The 17,133-nt window shown below is 41.8% G+C and overlaps 1 long non-coding RNA gene across 1 annotated transcript in view; it reads left to right on the top strand.

The window, feature by feature from the left end:
• LOC134347577 (uncharacterized) overlaps positions 1–17,133 on the top strand; it is a 41,267-nt gene that overhangs the window by 10,555 nt on the left and 13,579 nt on the right. Inside the window, exon 2 of the long non-coding RNA XR_010018200.1 lies at positions 3,634–3,749. This is a non-coding gene — a long non-coding RNA (uncharacterized LOC134347577). The remainder of the gene's footprint in view (positions 1–3,633; positions 3,750–17,133) is intronic.

The raw sequence follows: 17,133 nt of genomic DNA, 5'->3' as shown, positions 1-17,133 counted from the left end.
TGCATATCACTGACTCTACCTGTGACATCTGCCTCATGCAAACGGAGTTTCTCTTGCCTCAGACGCCTCAAAAACTACCTAAGGAATGGCAGCGGCGATGCTCGGAACAGCAACTTGGCCCTGTGGCCATAAACAGCCGGAGGACCAAAGCACTTGACATCCAGAAAATCATTGATGCTTTTGCCACCAATCACAACAGACTGATTGTGCTTCTCTGAAAACATCAATGGTGAGTGCAGTTGATTTTTAAAAAAATTTGGCCCAAGACTAATGCTGATTATTATTATTATTTTGTGGTGGATACCGCATAGTCCTTATGTTTCCTGCAAATTCTAAACTATTATATTTACTGCTATTAAGCCTACTGGTTTTGCTTAGACTTCCAAGTGGTGATTCTGTTGATTTTTGTTTTAAATTCAATAGCCGAATTAATTGAGGTATTGCATGGTCAGAGTACGATTTGTCCAACTCCTGGTAAAGCCTTGCATCTGTTGTTTGCCTTATTTGACTTTAATAACGGTGTATCTTTTGGCATTGTCTGTCTATGTAATGCGAATGGCAGTGGACATTGTGGGTTAGTGTTGTGTTTTTCAGTTGAAAAGCATGCATTTGACGCTGATTGCGGGATTGGTGCGTGATTCACGTTGTGCGTTGTGGGTCGGATGCTTTGTTGGTTTGTTTGTGTTCTGTGTTGCCCGATGCTGTTGACACTGTCACAGTTCACTTCTATATTATATTTATCAATTGCTGTTGCTTGTGAATCAACAGAGGCATTTATAGTAGGCGCATAATGCTTGAAACTGATTTTTGAACGCCACGGGTCTGGCCTGGCGAATACATATTACTATAGGGTACATCCCTCAGCACCATCACTGAATAATTCAGCCCCACTGTAGCACCAGCAAGAAAAAATCACTGATATGGACACTGCAATTTCCCTCCATTCTTCTTAACAAAACCACTCTAACTCTGTCAGATTGTATGCAGATCGTGAGTGAGCAGTCCTTTTCAACTCCAGCCTCAAATTCTCAATTGGATTGAGGTCTGGAATGTGACTTGGCCACTCCAGGACATTAACTTTCTTGTATTTAAGCCATCCTTTGTAGCTTTGGCTTTATGCTGGGGGTCATTGTCATGCTGGAAAAAAATCTTGCCCCAAGTTGCCATTCTCTTACAGACTGCATCAAGTTTTCCTCCAGGATTTCCCTGTATTTTGCTGCATTCATTTTACCCTCTACCTTCACAAGCCTTCCAGGGCCTGCTGCAGTGATGCAGCCACCACCATGTTTTTGATGATGTGTAGTGTTTGGCTTATGCCAAACAACTTTTAGTCTGATGGCCAAAAAGCTCAATTTTGGTTTCATCAGACCATAAACCTTCTTCCAGCTGACTGCAGAGAAAACCGCATATTTAATGGCAAACTCTAGCCAAGATTTCATGTGGGTTTTTTTTCAACAGTGGCTTTCTCTTTGCCACTCTCCCATAAAGCAGCAACTGGTGAAGCACCTAGGCAACAGTTGTTGTATGCACAGTCTCCCCCATCTCAGCCACTGAAGCTTGTGACTCTTCCAGAGAGGTCATAGGTCTTTTGGTGACCTGCTTCACTAGTCCCCTTCTTGCACGCTCACTCAGTTTTTGAAGATGGCCTGCTCTAGGCAGATTTACAACTGTGCCATATTCTTTCCATTTCTTGATGATTGACTTAACTGTACTCCAAGGGATATTCGGTGACTTGTAAATTTTCTTGTATCCAGCTCCTTGTGCTTTTCAATAACCTTTTTGCGGAGTTGCTTAGAGTGTCCTTTTGTCATGGTGTAGTTTTTTCCAGGATACTGATTGACCAGTGGTTGGACCTTTCAGATACAGGTGTATTTTTACTACAATCAATTGAAACACCTTGACTAGGCTTTAACGCCAATTGTCTGCACCATTGATGATTTTGTGTGTCATATTAAAGGGCAGCGAAAACTTGTGCAATCAGTCATTTGTGTTTTATATTTGTAATTAATTTAGATCACTTTGTGGAGATCTGTTTTCACTTTGACACAAAAGAGTCTTTTTCTGTTGATCATTGCAAAAAAGCCAAATTAAATCCACTGTGATTCAATGCTGTGAAACTAAACAACATGTAACGTCTAAGGGAGGCAAATACTTTTTGTTGTTGAGGGGAATGGCCCCAGGGGTACTCTACGCTGGCTGCTTCACCCCTTTTCTCTTCCTGACTGGCACCCAATTTCCTGAGTCCTGCACCTTGGGTGTAACTACCTCTCTATATGTCCTATCTATCACCCCCTCAGCCTCCCAAATGATCCAGAGTTCATCTAGTTCCAGCTTCAACTCCTTAACATAGATTGTTGGAAGCTGCAGCTGGATGCATTTCTCGTAGTTATAGTCATCAGGGACACTGAAGGTTTTCCTGCCTTGCCACGTCTTGCAAAAGGAGCATTCAACTATCTTGCCTGGAACCTCCTCTGTTCTAACTGAGCAGATTTAAAGATGGGAAGGGGAAAAAAACTTAACCTGGAGCCTTTTTTTTTCTTTGCTTTCTTTCACTGAAGCCTTGAAGAGCTAAAGCCTCAAGTTTGCACTGCCTTCTTTTAATTTGCTCTTGCTGATCAATCCCAGTCACAGATTGGTTGTTGGTCAAAGCTCTATTACGCTGCCGTGGTGCACTGCTGCCTTTTTCTACTCAGGCAGGGGACCTGTGTGAAATCCCCTCCTCACAAACCTCCAATGTCCAGATTGGTTGCTGGACAAACTCTGTATTACTTGGTGAAAAGAAATATTCATACTTTATTCTTTCATGCACTTTCATTCATAAACTGATAATTTTCTCTGCTGCACTACAGTATGAACTATTTTCAGGTGCAAGAAGGAAGTAAACCAGTTATATAGTTGCCATCACAGGTAGCTGATAGTGATTAAGCCTTTAAGGGGGAGAATTACAATGCAAGATGTTGGGAATGACCGGAAAAAAAATCTGAGCAGTTTGACAGATTTCGGATATTACTGTTTTGCTCATAACATTTTAATTCCCTGTGAGAAGCCTCATTCTCTTTTATCGGGTATTCAGTTGTAAACAAGGACACTTTCTCCATTATGAACTGCAGACTGGATGTTCCCAATGCTCTCACTATGAATTCTGGTAGAAGTTAGACCACAGTAAGGAAATGAAGATATTGGAAATGAATTCAGGACATCCTGTCCAATCAAGTTTGCAGCATTAAATCTGTCATCTGAGAAATTCATAGGTGACAACAGTGTTAATCAGTTTATGTTAAACACATTTACTAAACATTGGACATGATTCAGAGAAATTGATAGACATTATAAATGATATCAAAGTAACAAAAATGTTTACAATGCTAAACAAATCCTCTCTGCAACCATATGCACCTTGGGCAGGAGTGACTAGTCTGTGAGGCTGAAGTGGAGCACAGCAATATATATATTTTAATACCTCGCAGTTCTTTGTGAGAATCAATGCCAGCTCTCAGAGCAATCTGGGTAGCCCAGTTATTTCCTCACAATCTATTCTCTCTCACATGCTATTTAACAACTCCCTCCCCCAATTCTTTTGTACCCATTTATATTCACAGCCACCAAATAACCTACCTACCAATGTATTTTTAGGATGTCAGAAGAAACCAGAGTACCAGGAAGAAACCCATGCAGACACAGTGAAAGTGCAAACTTCACCCAGACAGCACTGGACGTCAGGATTGAATCTGGGTTTTTGGAACTGTGAGGTAACAGTATTACTTTTTCACCATCGTACTAAACCAACAGATACTTTTCTATCCAAGAACAGAATTTTCTATCCAAGATATCCAGATACATTTTGGAGCAGGAACTTAAAAGAAGATTAAGATGGGGTTGAGGTGTTGGGAGGACAAGTACTTTGTTGTATATGAATCAACACTATTTGGAAAATACTTGATGAGTCTTAAGAATACGGTGTGCAAAAACTCCTCACAGTTCAGTCAGCCTTTTCATGAATGCTTCTGAATTATGGAACATTTAGTGATACTATACAGGAGCAGCTAAAGGACAGGCGATATGGATTTTCTCACTTTATTTGTCCAGGTGCAGCAATGAGCAAAGAAGTTTCTACTGCATTCTCTAAGGAGCTTGTGAATATCTATGGCCACATTTAACCAATTTGTCAAATCTTACAAACGATCCTGAGTAGCAGCATTATCCTGAGTAAATTGGCCTCAGTAAAAGAAATTCAGCCTTATGTTAATTTTGAAGGATTGAGTAGCACTGCTACCATCAGGTCCAAAAAGCCAATAGAGGACTGATCGGCCATAAATCTGTTTCGCTGTATAGTTGTTCAGATGCTGCAACCAAAAGATCTGGATATGGGATGTTTCGGTTATATGACCAGACCTCTAGCATTGAGCTCATCAACAATCAATGTTGAATGGAATAGGAGGTGAGTAACGTTTTCACCAGTATCTCAGCAAGCACCACAAAGGGGTTGAGTTTTCTTTTAAAAGCTTTGAGAATGTAACCACTGTAATTTTCCTGACTGAAAGGACAGGTGCCAGATCCACCTCGGTGCCAGTCAGCTGCCTCTCACTCATTAAGCCAGTGAGTACAACATTCCCATTACAGTAGATCTCTGAGTCCAACATCTGCTCCCAGCCTCTATTTTAGAGTCTGTACTCACAATCTTTTCATAGCCTTCAGGACTTGAACTGAAAATATACAGAAGTTTTGCTTTCATCATTCTGGTTGACATTTGGGATTCTTCCTGCATTCAGTGACAAACCAGACTGAGAGAGATGGGGGTACTCAGTTGAAGCAGAAGGGTATGAGTTAGTCAGAATGCACGGGCAGACTCTAGCTCCCAGACAATCTTTTACAAGAAACAATTTATTCAATGTTGTTTCCTACTGATCTTCAGGTGACACTGTACCAATGGTGCAGGGAATCTGAGGAGACAATGTACACCAGATCTACACAGTGAAGATGAAGGTTTTTATGACTGGTGGCAGAATTTCTTTTCCTGATTCCCTCCATTTGATTGTGTAAAGTTCAAGGATGTCAGATTGGTGATCCTCAGCTCAGAGAAATTTTCCTAAACCACAGCTTTCAGGATAACGCCAGTGGTACTCATGGTCGTCCAGCTCTTTGCAGGGAAGAATGAATGAAATCGAGGCATGATTGAAGGAGCTATTGGCTTTCTGTACTTAACAGTTCTTGGCTGATTCCTATCAGAATCTCATCCTACTCAGCTTGCTGATTTGGATGCAAACTATCCTTAGGAAAATGGATAAACAGTCCCTGATCTTCTGATCAAGAAATGGAACAGCTAACTTATACAGGTCAATGGGTGCCAAAAGCAGCTGTCCACCTGCTCATACTCATAATTCCTCGGTAATGCTATCCCCCCTCCTCTTGTTCATATGTGGTCTGCAACCCCCTTCATGACAGGTTTCTCCAAAATAAGTTCTTCCTTAAGACTTTGCAAAATAGTCTCACTCTCAGTAGAAAGTCTCTTCCTTTCTCTGAGATATCGGGGCTCAGCATGAGCCTTCAGGAATTCATTTGAAAATGCTGTAGAGGCAGCTTTCAATTAACAGGCTGTTTCCAGCCTTTTACATGCTTCCAGGTATGCCAACTGAGATGAACAGCAAATAGAACATCGAACAGGACAGCACAGGAGCAGGCCTTACAGCCAACAATGTTGTGTCAAACCAAATTAAATGACCAACTAAACGAGTCCCTTCTGTCTACACAGGATCTATATCCTTCCATTTCCCTCATATTCATGTGCCTACCTAAATGTTTTTTAAAAGTTTTTGCTAATGTATTTGCCTCCACCACCACCCCAGGCAGCACATTCTAGGCACCCACCACTCTCTGTAAAAAAAACTTGCCCCTCACATCTCCATTAAACTTACTCATTCTTACCTTCAATTCATACCCTCTAGTAATAGACATTTCAACCCTTGATAAAGATATTGTCTGTCTACTCTATCTATGCCTCTCATAATCTTATAAACCTCAATTAGATCTTCCCTCAGTCTGCGCTGCGCCAGAGAAAACAATCCAAGTTTGTCCAACCTCTCATTGTAGTCCATGTCCTCTAATCCAGACAGCATCCCAGTAAACTTCTACTGCACCCTCTCCAAAGCCTCGACATCCTTCCTATAGTGGGGTGACCAGAACTGTATGCAATACTCCAGATGTGGCCTAACTAGAGTTTTATAAAGCTGCCACATAACTTCCTGACTTTTGAACTCAGTACCTCGACTAATAAAGGCAAGCATGCCATGTGCCTTCGTAACCACCCTGTCCACCTGTGTAGTCACTTTCAGGGAGCTATGAACTTGGACCCCAAGATCCCCCTGCTCATCAATGCAGCAAAGGATCTTGCTGTTAGCAGTATACCATCTCTTTACTTTTGACCTACCGAAGTGCAATACTACATATTTGGCTGGGTTAAACTCCATCTGCCATTTCTCCACCCATATCTGTGATAGATCTATATCCCATTGTATTCTTTATCAGTCTTTTACGCTGTCCACAACACCACCAATCTTCGCATCATCTGCAAACTTACTAACCTGTCCATCAACATTGTCATTCAGTTAATTTATATACATTGCTAACAGCAGAGGCAGCAGAGGTCCCAGTACAGACCCCTGTGGAACACCACTAGCTAGAATAAGTCCCTTTGATCACAGCTTCGTCAGGCTGCATCTGGGTGAGCCTTACATGAGAGGCCTGGGTAAACACCTTACTAAAAGCCATGTTGACCACATCCACTACTCTACCTTCAACAATCATCCCTGTCACCCTGTCAAAGTTACTATGACACAAAGCCATACTGGCTCTCCCTCATTAGGCCATGGCTTTCCAAATGCTCATAAGTTCTCTCCTTAGGAATTCTTTCCAGTAACTTCCCTACCACCACCATGAGATTCACTGGTCTATAGTTTCCAAGATTATCCCTGGTTTCTTCTTGAATAATGGAACCACATTAGCTACTTGTCAGTTTTCTTGGACCTCACCTGTGGCTAGAGAGGACACAAAAGGTATTGGTCAAGGCCCCAACAAACTCCTCTTTTGCCTCTATCAGTAATGGGGTATATACCATCATTCCCTGGGGTCTTATCCATCTTAGTGCTCTTTAACTGACCCAGCACTACCTCCTCCTCTACCTTGAAATGCCTTAGCATATCAATACACTCAACACTGATCTCTCTATCCTCGACATCCTTCTCCTTGGTAAATACTGATATGAAGTACTCATTTAGGACCTCATCAATACCCTTCATATCCAAGCAAATGTACCTCACACCCATCTTTATCTGTGAGTGGTCTTACCCTCAACCTAGTTATCCACTTGCTTTTGATATATGTACAGAATGCCTTGAGATTCTCTGAAAAAAAATTAAAAATCTATCAATACTCAAAATTGACAGATCCTGAAGTACAAGTGCACTTCCCCTTTAAGAAAATGGAAGTGGGGACGGCATGCGGGGTTACAGGTACAATTGAAATACCAAGGCCTTAGACCCTCCACTCCTGACTAACCTGCTGACAAATGTACAGTCTCTGGAAAATCAAATTGAAGAGCTCAGAGCAATATCCTCAGATATGGTCAAGGAAGACAAAGGAACACCGACAGGTCTGCTTTGAGTCAGTGGACTGGACAATATTCAGGGATTCATCTTCAAATCTGAATGAATATGCTACAGTTGTCACCAACTTCATCAAGATCTTTGAGAACATACTAGACATACTCAAACCAAGATCTGTGAATGAACCAGGAGATTTGTAGTCTGCTGAGAGCTAGATCTGTAGCATTCAAGACTGGAGATCGAGAACTATACAAGAAGTCCAGGTATGACCTACAGAAGGATATTTTAAGAGTGAAAAATCAATTCTGATTCAAAATAGAGACAAAATCAGATGCACGTCAGCTCTGGTAAGGTTTGCAGGCCTTAACTTCCTACAACGCAAAACCTAACATCACGAATGCCCGTGATACTTCACTCCCAGATGATCTCAACTCATTTTATGAAAGCTGCAAGAGTGAGAATAAAACTATACCAGTACGAATCCCTGAAGCATCTGGTGACCCTGTGATCTCAGTCCTGGAGGTCAGTTTCATGAGGGTGAACTGTTTCAAGGCATCAGGCACTGATGGTATACCTGATAGGGCATTGAAAACCTATGCCAACCAACTGGCAAAAGTGTTCAAGGACATCTTCAATCTCTCACCGCTGGAGTTGGAGGTTCCCACGGGTTTCAAAAGGGCGGCAATCATACCAGTCCCCAAGAGCTGGGTGATCTTCCTCAATGACTATTGACCAATTAACCTCATATCTATTGGGATGAAGTGCTTTCAGAGGCTGGTCATGGCCAGAATCAACACCTGCCTAAGGAAGGACTTGGACCCACTGCAATTTGCCTATCACCACAATACATCTACAGTGGATGCAACCTCACTGGCTCTCCACACAGCCTTGGATCACCTGGACAATAGCAAGACCTACGCCAGGCTGCTGTTTATTGATGACAGACAGCTGAGCGCTCAAAACAATCATACCTCAGTTCTAATCAACAGGCTCCAATACCTGGACCTCTGTATCTCGCTCTGCACTGGATCCTTGACTTCCCCATTGGGAGACCACAGTCAGTTCGGATTGGAAATAACATCTCCTCCTCACTGACAGTCAACACTGGTGCACCTCAAGGATGCATGCTTAGCCCACTGCTCTACTCTCTCTACACCCATGACTGTGTGGCTTGTCACACCTCAAATGCCATCGATAAATTTACCAATGACACATCTACTGCTGGCAGAATTTCAGATGGTGATGAGGAGATGTCCAGGGCTGAGATCAGCTGGTTGAGTGATGCTGCAACAACAACCCTGCACTCAATGACAGTAAGACCAAGGAATTGATTGTGGACTTCAGGAAGACAAAGTCGAGGGAACACACACCAGTCATCACTGAGGGACCAGCAGTGGAAAGATTGAGTAGTTTCAAGTTCCCGGGTGTCAACATCTCTGAAGATCTATCCTGGGCCCAATATATTGAGGCAATCACAAAGAAGGCACAACAGCGGCTATATTTCATTAGGATTTTGAGGAGACTTGGTATGTCACCAAAGACACTCACAAATTTCTACAGATCTACCTTGGAGAGCATTCTAACTGATTACATCACCATCTAGTATGGAGGGGCCACTGCACAGGATTGCGAAAAGCTGCAGATAGCTGTAAACTCGGCCAGCTCCATCATGGGCACTAGCCTTCCCAGCATTGAGGACACCTTCAAAAGGCACGATGCCGTGAAAAGAGAGCTTTCATCATTAAGGACCCCAGTCACCCAGGACATGCTGTCCTCTCTTTGCTATCATCAAGGAGGGGGTACAGAAGACTGAAGACACACAGTCAAAGTTTCAGGAACAGCTTCTTCCCCACAGCTATCAGATTTCTGAATGGTCAAATTATAAGACATAGGAGCAGAATTTGGCCATTCAGCCCATCGAGTCTGCTCTGCCACTCCATCATGGCTAATTTATTTTCCCTCTCAACCCCATTCTCCTGTCTTCTGCCTTCTCCCCTTAACCTTTGATGCCCTGACGAATCAAGAATCTATCAATCTCCACTTTAAATATACTCAATGACTTGACCTCCACAACTATCAGTGGGAATGGATTCCACAGATTCACTATCCACATTCACGCTCCTCAGCTCTTTTCTAAATGTTCATCCTTCTATTCTGAGGCTCTGCTCTCTGGCCCTTGACACACCCATTATAGAAAACATCCTCTCCATATCCACCCTATTGAGACCTTTCAACATATGATAGGTTTCAATGATAGATCCCCTCATTTTTCTAAACTCCAGCAAATGCAGACCCAGAGCCATCAAATGCTTTTCATGCGTGAGCACTTTCATTTCTGGAATCATTCTCGTGAACCTCCTTTAGACATCCTCCAATGGTGGCACATCCTTTTTCAGATAAGGGGCCCAAAACTGCTTGCAGTACTCCAGGTGTGGTCTGACTAATGCCCTCAGCAATACATCCTTGCTTTTATATTCCAGTTCTCTAAAAATGAATGTTAACATTGCATTTGCCTTCTTTACCACTGACTCAACCTGCAAGTTAACCTTAAGAGGGAGGTGAAGATGGTGGTGCGACGCAGCTTGCAGCGGCCACTCCGGTGAATGATATCTGTTATTTGTCAAGTAGGATGCCGTGCACAATCCTGATTTGATGGAGACGGACGTGAGAGCACGGAGGAACATCTGGTGAAACTTCTGAAATGCCTGTTTCGCCGCGGCTGCTACTCTGTGATCTAGAATCTCTGGAGGGGAAGGCCCCGAGTCCTCAGCTTTGCTTGTTGCTCGGCGGCCAGGGCGGGGTCAAAGCGCTCGGCAGAGATGGTGCTCAGTTCTCGGTTTCAGAGGGCTGGTTGGAGGCTCGAATTTTTCCGACGGACTCAGAGTTGGCTGCGGTCAGGTGCTTCCAATGCATCGGCAAATTTGCGGCGCTTCCGTCTGCATGAGATGATGGGGCTATCGGGACTTGAGACTTTTTTTTACTGTGCTCATGGTCTGCTCTTTATCAAATTATGGTATTGCTTTGCACTGCTGTAACTATATGTTTTAATTATGTGGTTTTGTCAGTTAGTCTTGGTTTGCCCTGTGTTTCTGTGATATACAGTATTTCTGGAGGAACATTGTATCATTTTTTAATACATGCATTTCTAAATGACAATAAACGAGGACAGAATGTCCTTATAATCTAATCTAATCTAAGGGAATTCTGCACAAGGACTTTGAAGTCCCTTTGCATCTCTGAGTTTTGTATTTTTCCCCATTTAGAAAATAGTATACGCCTTTATTCCTTCTACAAAAGTGCATGACCATAAAATTCCCTATCTTATATTCCATCTGCCACTTATTTCCCCCACAATCTGTCTAAGTCCTTCTACAGACTCCCTGCTTCCTCACCATAACCTGCCCTTCTATCTATTATTGTATCATCTGCAACTGAACCACAAAGTTATCAATTCTGTCATCCAAGTTACTGATAAAGAATGTGGAAAGAAGCAGTCCCAATTCTGACCCCTGCAGATCACCATGAGTCACCGGCAGCCAACCAGAATAGGCCATCTTTATTCCCACTCTTTGTCTCCTGTCAGTCAGCTAATCCTCTCTCCATGCTAGTATCTTTCCTATAATGCCACAGGCTCTTGTTAAGCAATCTCATGTGTGGCATCTTGCCAAAAGCCTTCTGAAAATCCACGTAAACAACATCCACTGACTCTCCTTTCTCTATCCTGTTTGTTCTTTCCTCAAAGAATTCCAATAGATTTGTCAGGCAAGATTTCTCCTGAAGGAAATCATGCTGATTTGGCCTACTTTATCTAATGTGACTCCAAGTAACCGGAAACCTCATCCTTAATAATGGACTCTAACATCTCCCCAACCACTGAAGTCAGGCTAACTGACCTATAATTTCCTTTCTTCAGCCTCCCTCCTTTCTTAAAGAGTGGAGTGACACTTGCGATTTTCCAGTCCTTCAGAACCATTCCTGAATTCTTGAAAGATCATTACTAATGCCTCTGCAATCTCTTCAGCTCTCTCTTTCAGAACCCTGAGATGTAGTCCATCTGGTCCAGGTGATTTATCTACCGTTGGACCTTTCAGCTTCCCAAACACCTTCTCCTTATGAACAACAACAGCACTCACTAATGCCCCCTGACACTCTCAAATTTCTGGCATACTTCTAGTGTCTTCCACAATGAAGGCTGATGCAAAATACCTGAAAAGTTCATATGCCATTTTTTGTCCCCCATTACTACCTCTTCAGCATCATTTTCCAGCAGTCCGATATCCATTCCTGCCTCTCTTTTTCTTTTTATATATTTGAAAAACATTTGGTATCCTCTTCTATATTTCTGGCTAGCTTACCTTCATATTTCATCTTTTCTCTCCTTAAAGTTTTTTTGAATTGCCTTCTGCTGGTTTTTAAAAGCTTCCCAGTCTTCCAACTTCCCACTAATTTCTGCTATATTTTATACCCTCCCTTTTGCTTTAATGCTTTCTTTGACTTCCCTTGTCAGCCTGTTGTCTATCCTCCCTTTAGAATACTTCTTCATCTTTCTGATGTATTTATCTTGTGCAATGCATATTATTATGTATTGCATTTTACTGCTGTCGCAAAACAAGAAATTTCATTATTTACTATGCTAGAGATATTAATCCTGATTCTGATTTTTTAATCCTACTTGCCGAGGACTTTTCATCGCCTCTTATGGCTTTCTTAGTTTCCTTCTTGAGTTCTTTTGTGGTTTCTTTATAGCCTTCAAGGGCTCTGTTTGATTCTAGCTTCCTACACTTTACATAATTTTTCTTTCTCTTCTTGACCAAGTACATCACCTCCCACTATATCCAAGGTTCTCTTCCACTGATATCCTTGTCCTTCCTTCTGACTGGAACATATCTGTCCCGTACTCTGTACACTTTGTCTTTAAACATTCTCCACATGTCTGATGTGGACTTGAATGTTGTGTATTCAATATTTCAGTAATATTGTAAATATGTTGTTTGATTAAGCATTCTTTGTATATGTAATGCATTGTGTACAAAGAATGCTTAGTCAAACAATATATTTACAACAAAAGTACATAAAAGGCATACGTCATTACACCACCACATCATATATGCTTAAAATAAAAATGAATGTTGAAAGGTCCAGATAGAGTTCCCATGATGGGGAACCAGAGGACAGAGCTTCAGAATAGAGGGATGACCATTTAGAAAAGGACAAGACAGAGGGTGGTGAATCTGTGGAATTAGTTGCCACAGGCAGCTGTGGTGGTCAGGTCATTAGATGTATTTAAGGTGGAAGATGATAGGTTCCTGATTACTCAGGGCATCAAAGGTTATGGGGGAAAGCAGGAGAAAGAGGCTGAAAGGGAAATGGATTAGCCGTGATGAACTGGCAGACCAGACTTGATGGGACAAATGGCCTAATTCTGCTTCAATGTCTTCTCGTCTTATAGTCTGAGACACGTTCTCCTGGGCTCCCGTCTTATTGCATTCAATTAATTTTATATTTGGGAGTTACAAAATATAACAGTGGCACAAAGAAGTTTTAAACAGACCCAAGACAACTATTTACCTGTTGAAGTGCAGTGAGATGTTTGAGTTTTAAATGAAGCACAGTGAGAAACAGTCGAATAAAAACAAAAGGGCAGCACATTCTTATTTCTTCAGAGCAGCATGTTTTCTTTGCAAAAGGTAAGGACGATCAAGTTAAAAAAAAGGCAGAAAATGGAAGAGTTCATGGGTTCATAAACAGAGAGTACTGGATGATAATAATCATTAAAGAAGAGTAGAAATGGCTGGCTACATTGGAAAGATTAACGTGTTTGATTACACAACAGATAACTGGATATTGTATTTGGAATAGATTGAGCAGTTTTTTAAAGCAAATGGAATAACCAACAAGAAGTGAGTGTCAATTTTGCTGAATGCATTGGATTTAAAGGCATAGAGTGTGGTTAGAGGTTTAACTGCTCCACCCAAATCAGCCAAAATGAGCTTTGCTGATATTGTGAAACTAATGCAGGAACATTGAGAACGGAACCTGGTGTTGATTGTAGAACACTTTAGGTTTGAATCAAAGGGAAGAGGAATAATTTTCAGTGTATGTGGCTGAATTGAAGAAGTTGTCTGAGCATTTTCAGTTCAGTAATGGGCTTAATGATCCACTGAGAGATTGTTTACTTTGTGGAATCTTATCAGAAAACGTTCAAAAACTCTTCCTAACTGAAGCACAACTTAAATTTAAAAGAGCCGTTGAAAGAGTTGCAATAATGGAAACACGAGACAGAGATGAAATTGAGTTGTAGTCAGGAATGAAAATGAGCATGAACAAAATTGCAAAATCTGAACAAAAGCGTGATTGGCTGAGCAAATTTTGTTATCATTGTGGCAGGGGCTCACATACATCAGACCAATGCAGATTTAAAGGTGAAACTTGCAGAAAATATAACAAAGTAGGACATGTACAAAGAGCGTGTCAGGCAGACAGAAATAAATGGACTGCATAGGGAAGGTGAAAAGCTAAAAAGTCAAGTTACAGTTTCAAAAAGAGCACTAATTTGCTTGCTGTTGAGGAAAAATCCAATAATGATGAGAGTGACACAGGACTGAATAGCCTTAAGATTTATAATGTGAAAACTAACAACAAACAAGACAATATGGCTTACAGCAGCAGTGAGTGGGAAATTAATTAAAATGGAATTGACAACTGTTTCAGCTGTTTCACAAATTGCACAAAATGAGTTTGAGTGGCATTTCAAAGATACTGAACTGAAGCCTGCAAATATCCAATTAAGAACTTTTACTGAAGAAAAGATAACTCCTGTGGGAATGACATCTGTAACAGTGAAATACAACAACCAACAAGTCACATTGGGCTTGTATGTGGTAAAAACAGGAAGGTTAGTGTTTTGGGGACGTGAGTGGCTGAGGGAACTATAACTTGATTGGAGATCCATCCATGATTTGTATGCCACATCCACTGTGATAGAGTCAACTGAAAGCAAATTAAGAAAAGTACTGAATGATGCCATGGTAGTGTTCAAGAATGCTATTGGAAAACTCAAACATATCAAGGGTAAAATAGTGTTAGAAATGCCATACCCAGGTGTTATAAAGCCCATCTGGTTCCTTATACCATCTGTGATAAAGTAGCCAGTGAGCTAGATCTCATGGAGGCTGAAGGAATATTTTCTAAGGTTGAGTGGAGCCCATAGACAATACCAGTGGTCCCAAAAGCCAAGAAGAATGAGTCTGTTAGGATCTGTGGTGATTTTAAGGTCATCATCAATTCAGTACTGGAGGTACTGTAGATCAATACCCTCTGCCCAGGATAGAGGAAATCTTGGCAAACGTTTCAGGAGGAAAACACTTTTCTGGAGACAAAGTGGACTTAGCTGAGGCTTATCTACAGATGGAGTGGAACAAGAGTCCAAAGTGTTTCTATCAACACTCACAAAGGGTTGATAGAGACAGAAAAGCTTTGAGTCTGGTTAAGGTCTAAAACATTTCAACCAGTACTTGTATGGGAGAGAGTTTACCCTCGTTACTGATCATCAATCACCAGCGTCCATTTTCAATCCACAGAAGAATGTTCCATTACCAGCAGCAGCACAAATGCAGGAATGGGCTCTATTTCTTGGAGGACACAATTACAAGATCGAATTCAAGAGGACAACTAATCATGGAATTGCTGGTAGAGTTGACCTGTTTACCCTTGGAAATGGAAATACCTGAAAAATTTACAAAAGATGATGCTCCTCTTAACATATTCTCCCTAATGCAAATCAAAAGTCTCCCTATTACAGCAGAGGTGCAAAGGGAAACTAGAAAAGACCCCACACTGTCTCAGGTCTGCATGGCCACCCAAAATGGCTGGAATATGCAGCAGAAACTCGAGATCCCCTATTTTTACCAGCACCAGGATGAACTTGCCTGTGATGGATATTGCCTTATGTGGAGATTGATTGTAGTTGCAGCATCCAAGCAGATAGCTAAAGTGTTGAAGGAACTACATGCTGGTCATCTAGGTGTGGTCAAAATGAAAGCATTGCCTTGATGCTTTGTCTGGTGACCAGGGATAGATCAGCAAATTGAGCAGCTCGACAGGCACAGTTCAGGATGTCAGCACATCCAGAAGATGCCAAGAGCATAAAGTCATAGAGAAGTACAGCACAGAAACAGGCCTTTTGGCCCATTTAGTCAATGCTGAAAACCATTAAAATTTCCTACTCCCAATGACCTGCACTGGGACCATAGCCCTCCATATCCCTACTATCCATGTACCTATTCAAACTTCCCTTAGACATTGAAAACAAGCTTGCGTGGACCACTTGTGCTGGCAGCTCATTTCACACTCTCACCACTCTCTGAGTGAAAAAGTTTCCCCTTATGTTCCCCTTAAACTTTTTACCTTTCAACCTTAACCCCTGACCTCTGGTTGTAGTCCCACCTTACCTCAGTAGAAAAAGCCTGCTTGCATTTACCCTATATGTACCTCTCATAATTTTGTATACCTCCATCAAATCTCTTCTCAGTCTTCTACGTTCCAAGGAATAAAGTCCTAACCTATTCAACCTTTCCCTATAACTCAGGTCCTCAAGTCCTGGCAACATCCTTGTAAATTTTCTCTGCACTCTTTCAACCTTGTTAACATCTTTCCTGTAGGTAGGTGACCAAAACTGTATATAATACTTCAGATTAGGCCTTAGCAACGTCTTATATAACTTGAACATAACATCCCATTTTCTCTACTCAATACAGTGATTGATGAAGGCCAATGTGCCAAAAGCTTTCTTTATGACCCTATTGGCTGTGATGCCACTTTCAATGAATTATGTACCTATATTTCCAGATCCCTTTGTTCTACCACACTCCTCAGTGCCCTACCATTCACTGTGTAAGACCTGCCCTGGTTGGTCCTACCGAAGTGCTAAACCTTGCACTTGTCTGCATTAACTTCCATCTGCCATTTCTCAGCCTATTTTTCCAGCTGATGCAGATCACTCTACAAGCCATGATTGCCTCCCTCGCTGTCCACTACACCCCCAATCTTGGTATCATCTGCAAATTTGCTGATCCAGTTAATCACATTATCATCCAGATCATCGATATAGGTGACAAACAACAAAGGACCCAGCACTAATCCCTGTGGTAGTCATAAGCCTACAGTCAGAGAAGCAACCCTCTATGACCACTCTCTGACTTCTCCCAGCCAATGTCTAATCCAATTTACTACCTCACCCTGAATGATGAGTGACTGAACCTTCTTAACCAGCTTCACACGCAGGACCTTGTCAAAGGCCTTGCTAAAGTCCACGTCGAGAACATCCACAGCCCTGCCTTCATCCACTTTCCTGGTAACTTCCTCAAAAAACTCTATAAGATTGATTAGACATTACCCACCACACACAAAGCCATGCTGACTATCCTTAATCAGTCCACTTCTTTCCAAATACTTATATATCCGGTCCCTTAGAATACCTTCCAATAACTTCCCCGCAACTGATGTCAGACTCAGCGGCCTATAATTTCCTGGTTTC

This window comes from Mobula hypostoma, chromosome 6, assembly GCF_963921235.1.
Source record: "Mobula hypostoma chromosome 6, sMobHyp1.1, whole genome shotgun sequence".
Classification (NCBI taxonomy): domain Eukaryota; kingdom Metazoa; phylum Chordata; class Chondrichthyes; order Myliobatiformes; family Myliobatidae; genus Mobula; species Mobula hypostoma.
The sequence above is the reverse complement of the archived record's forward strand: the minus strand, read 5'-3'. Positions and strand labels throughout refer to the sequence as shown.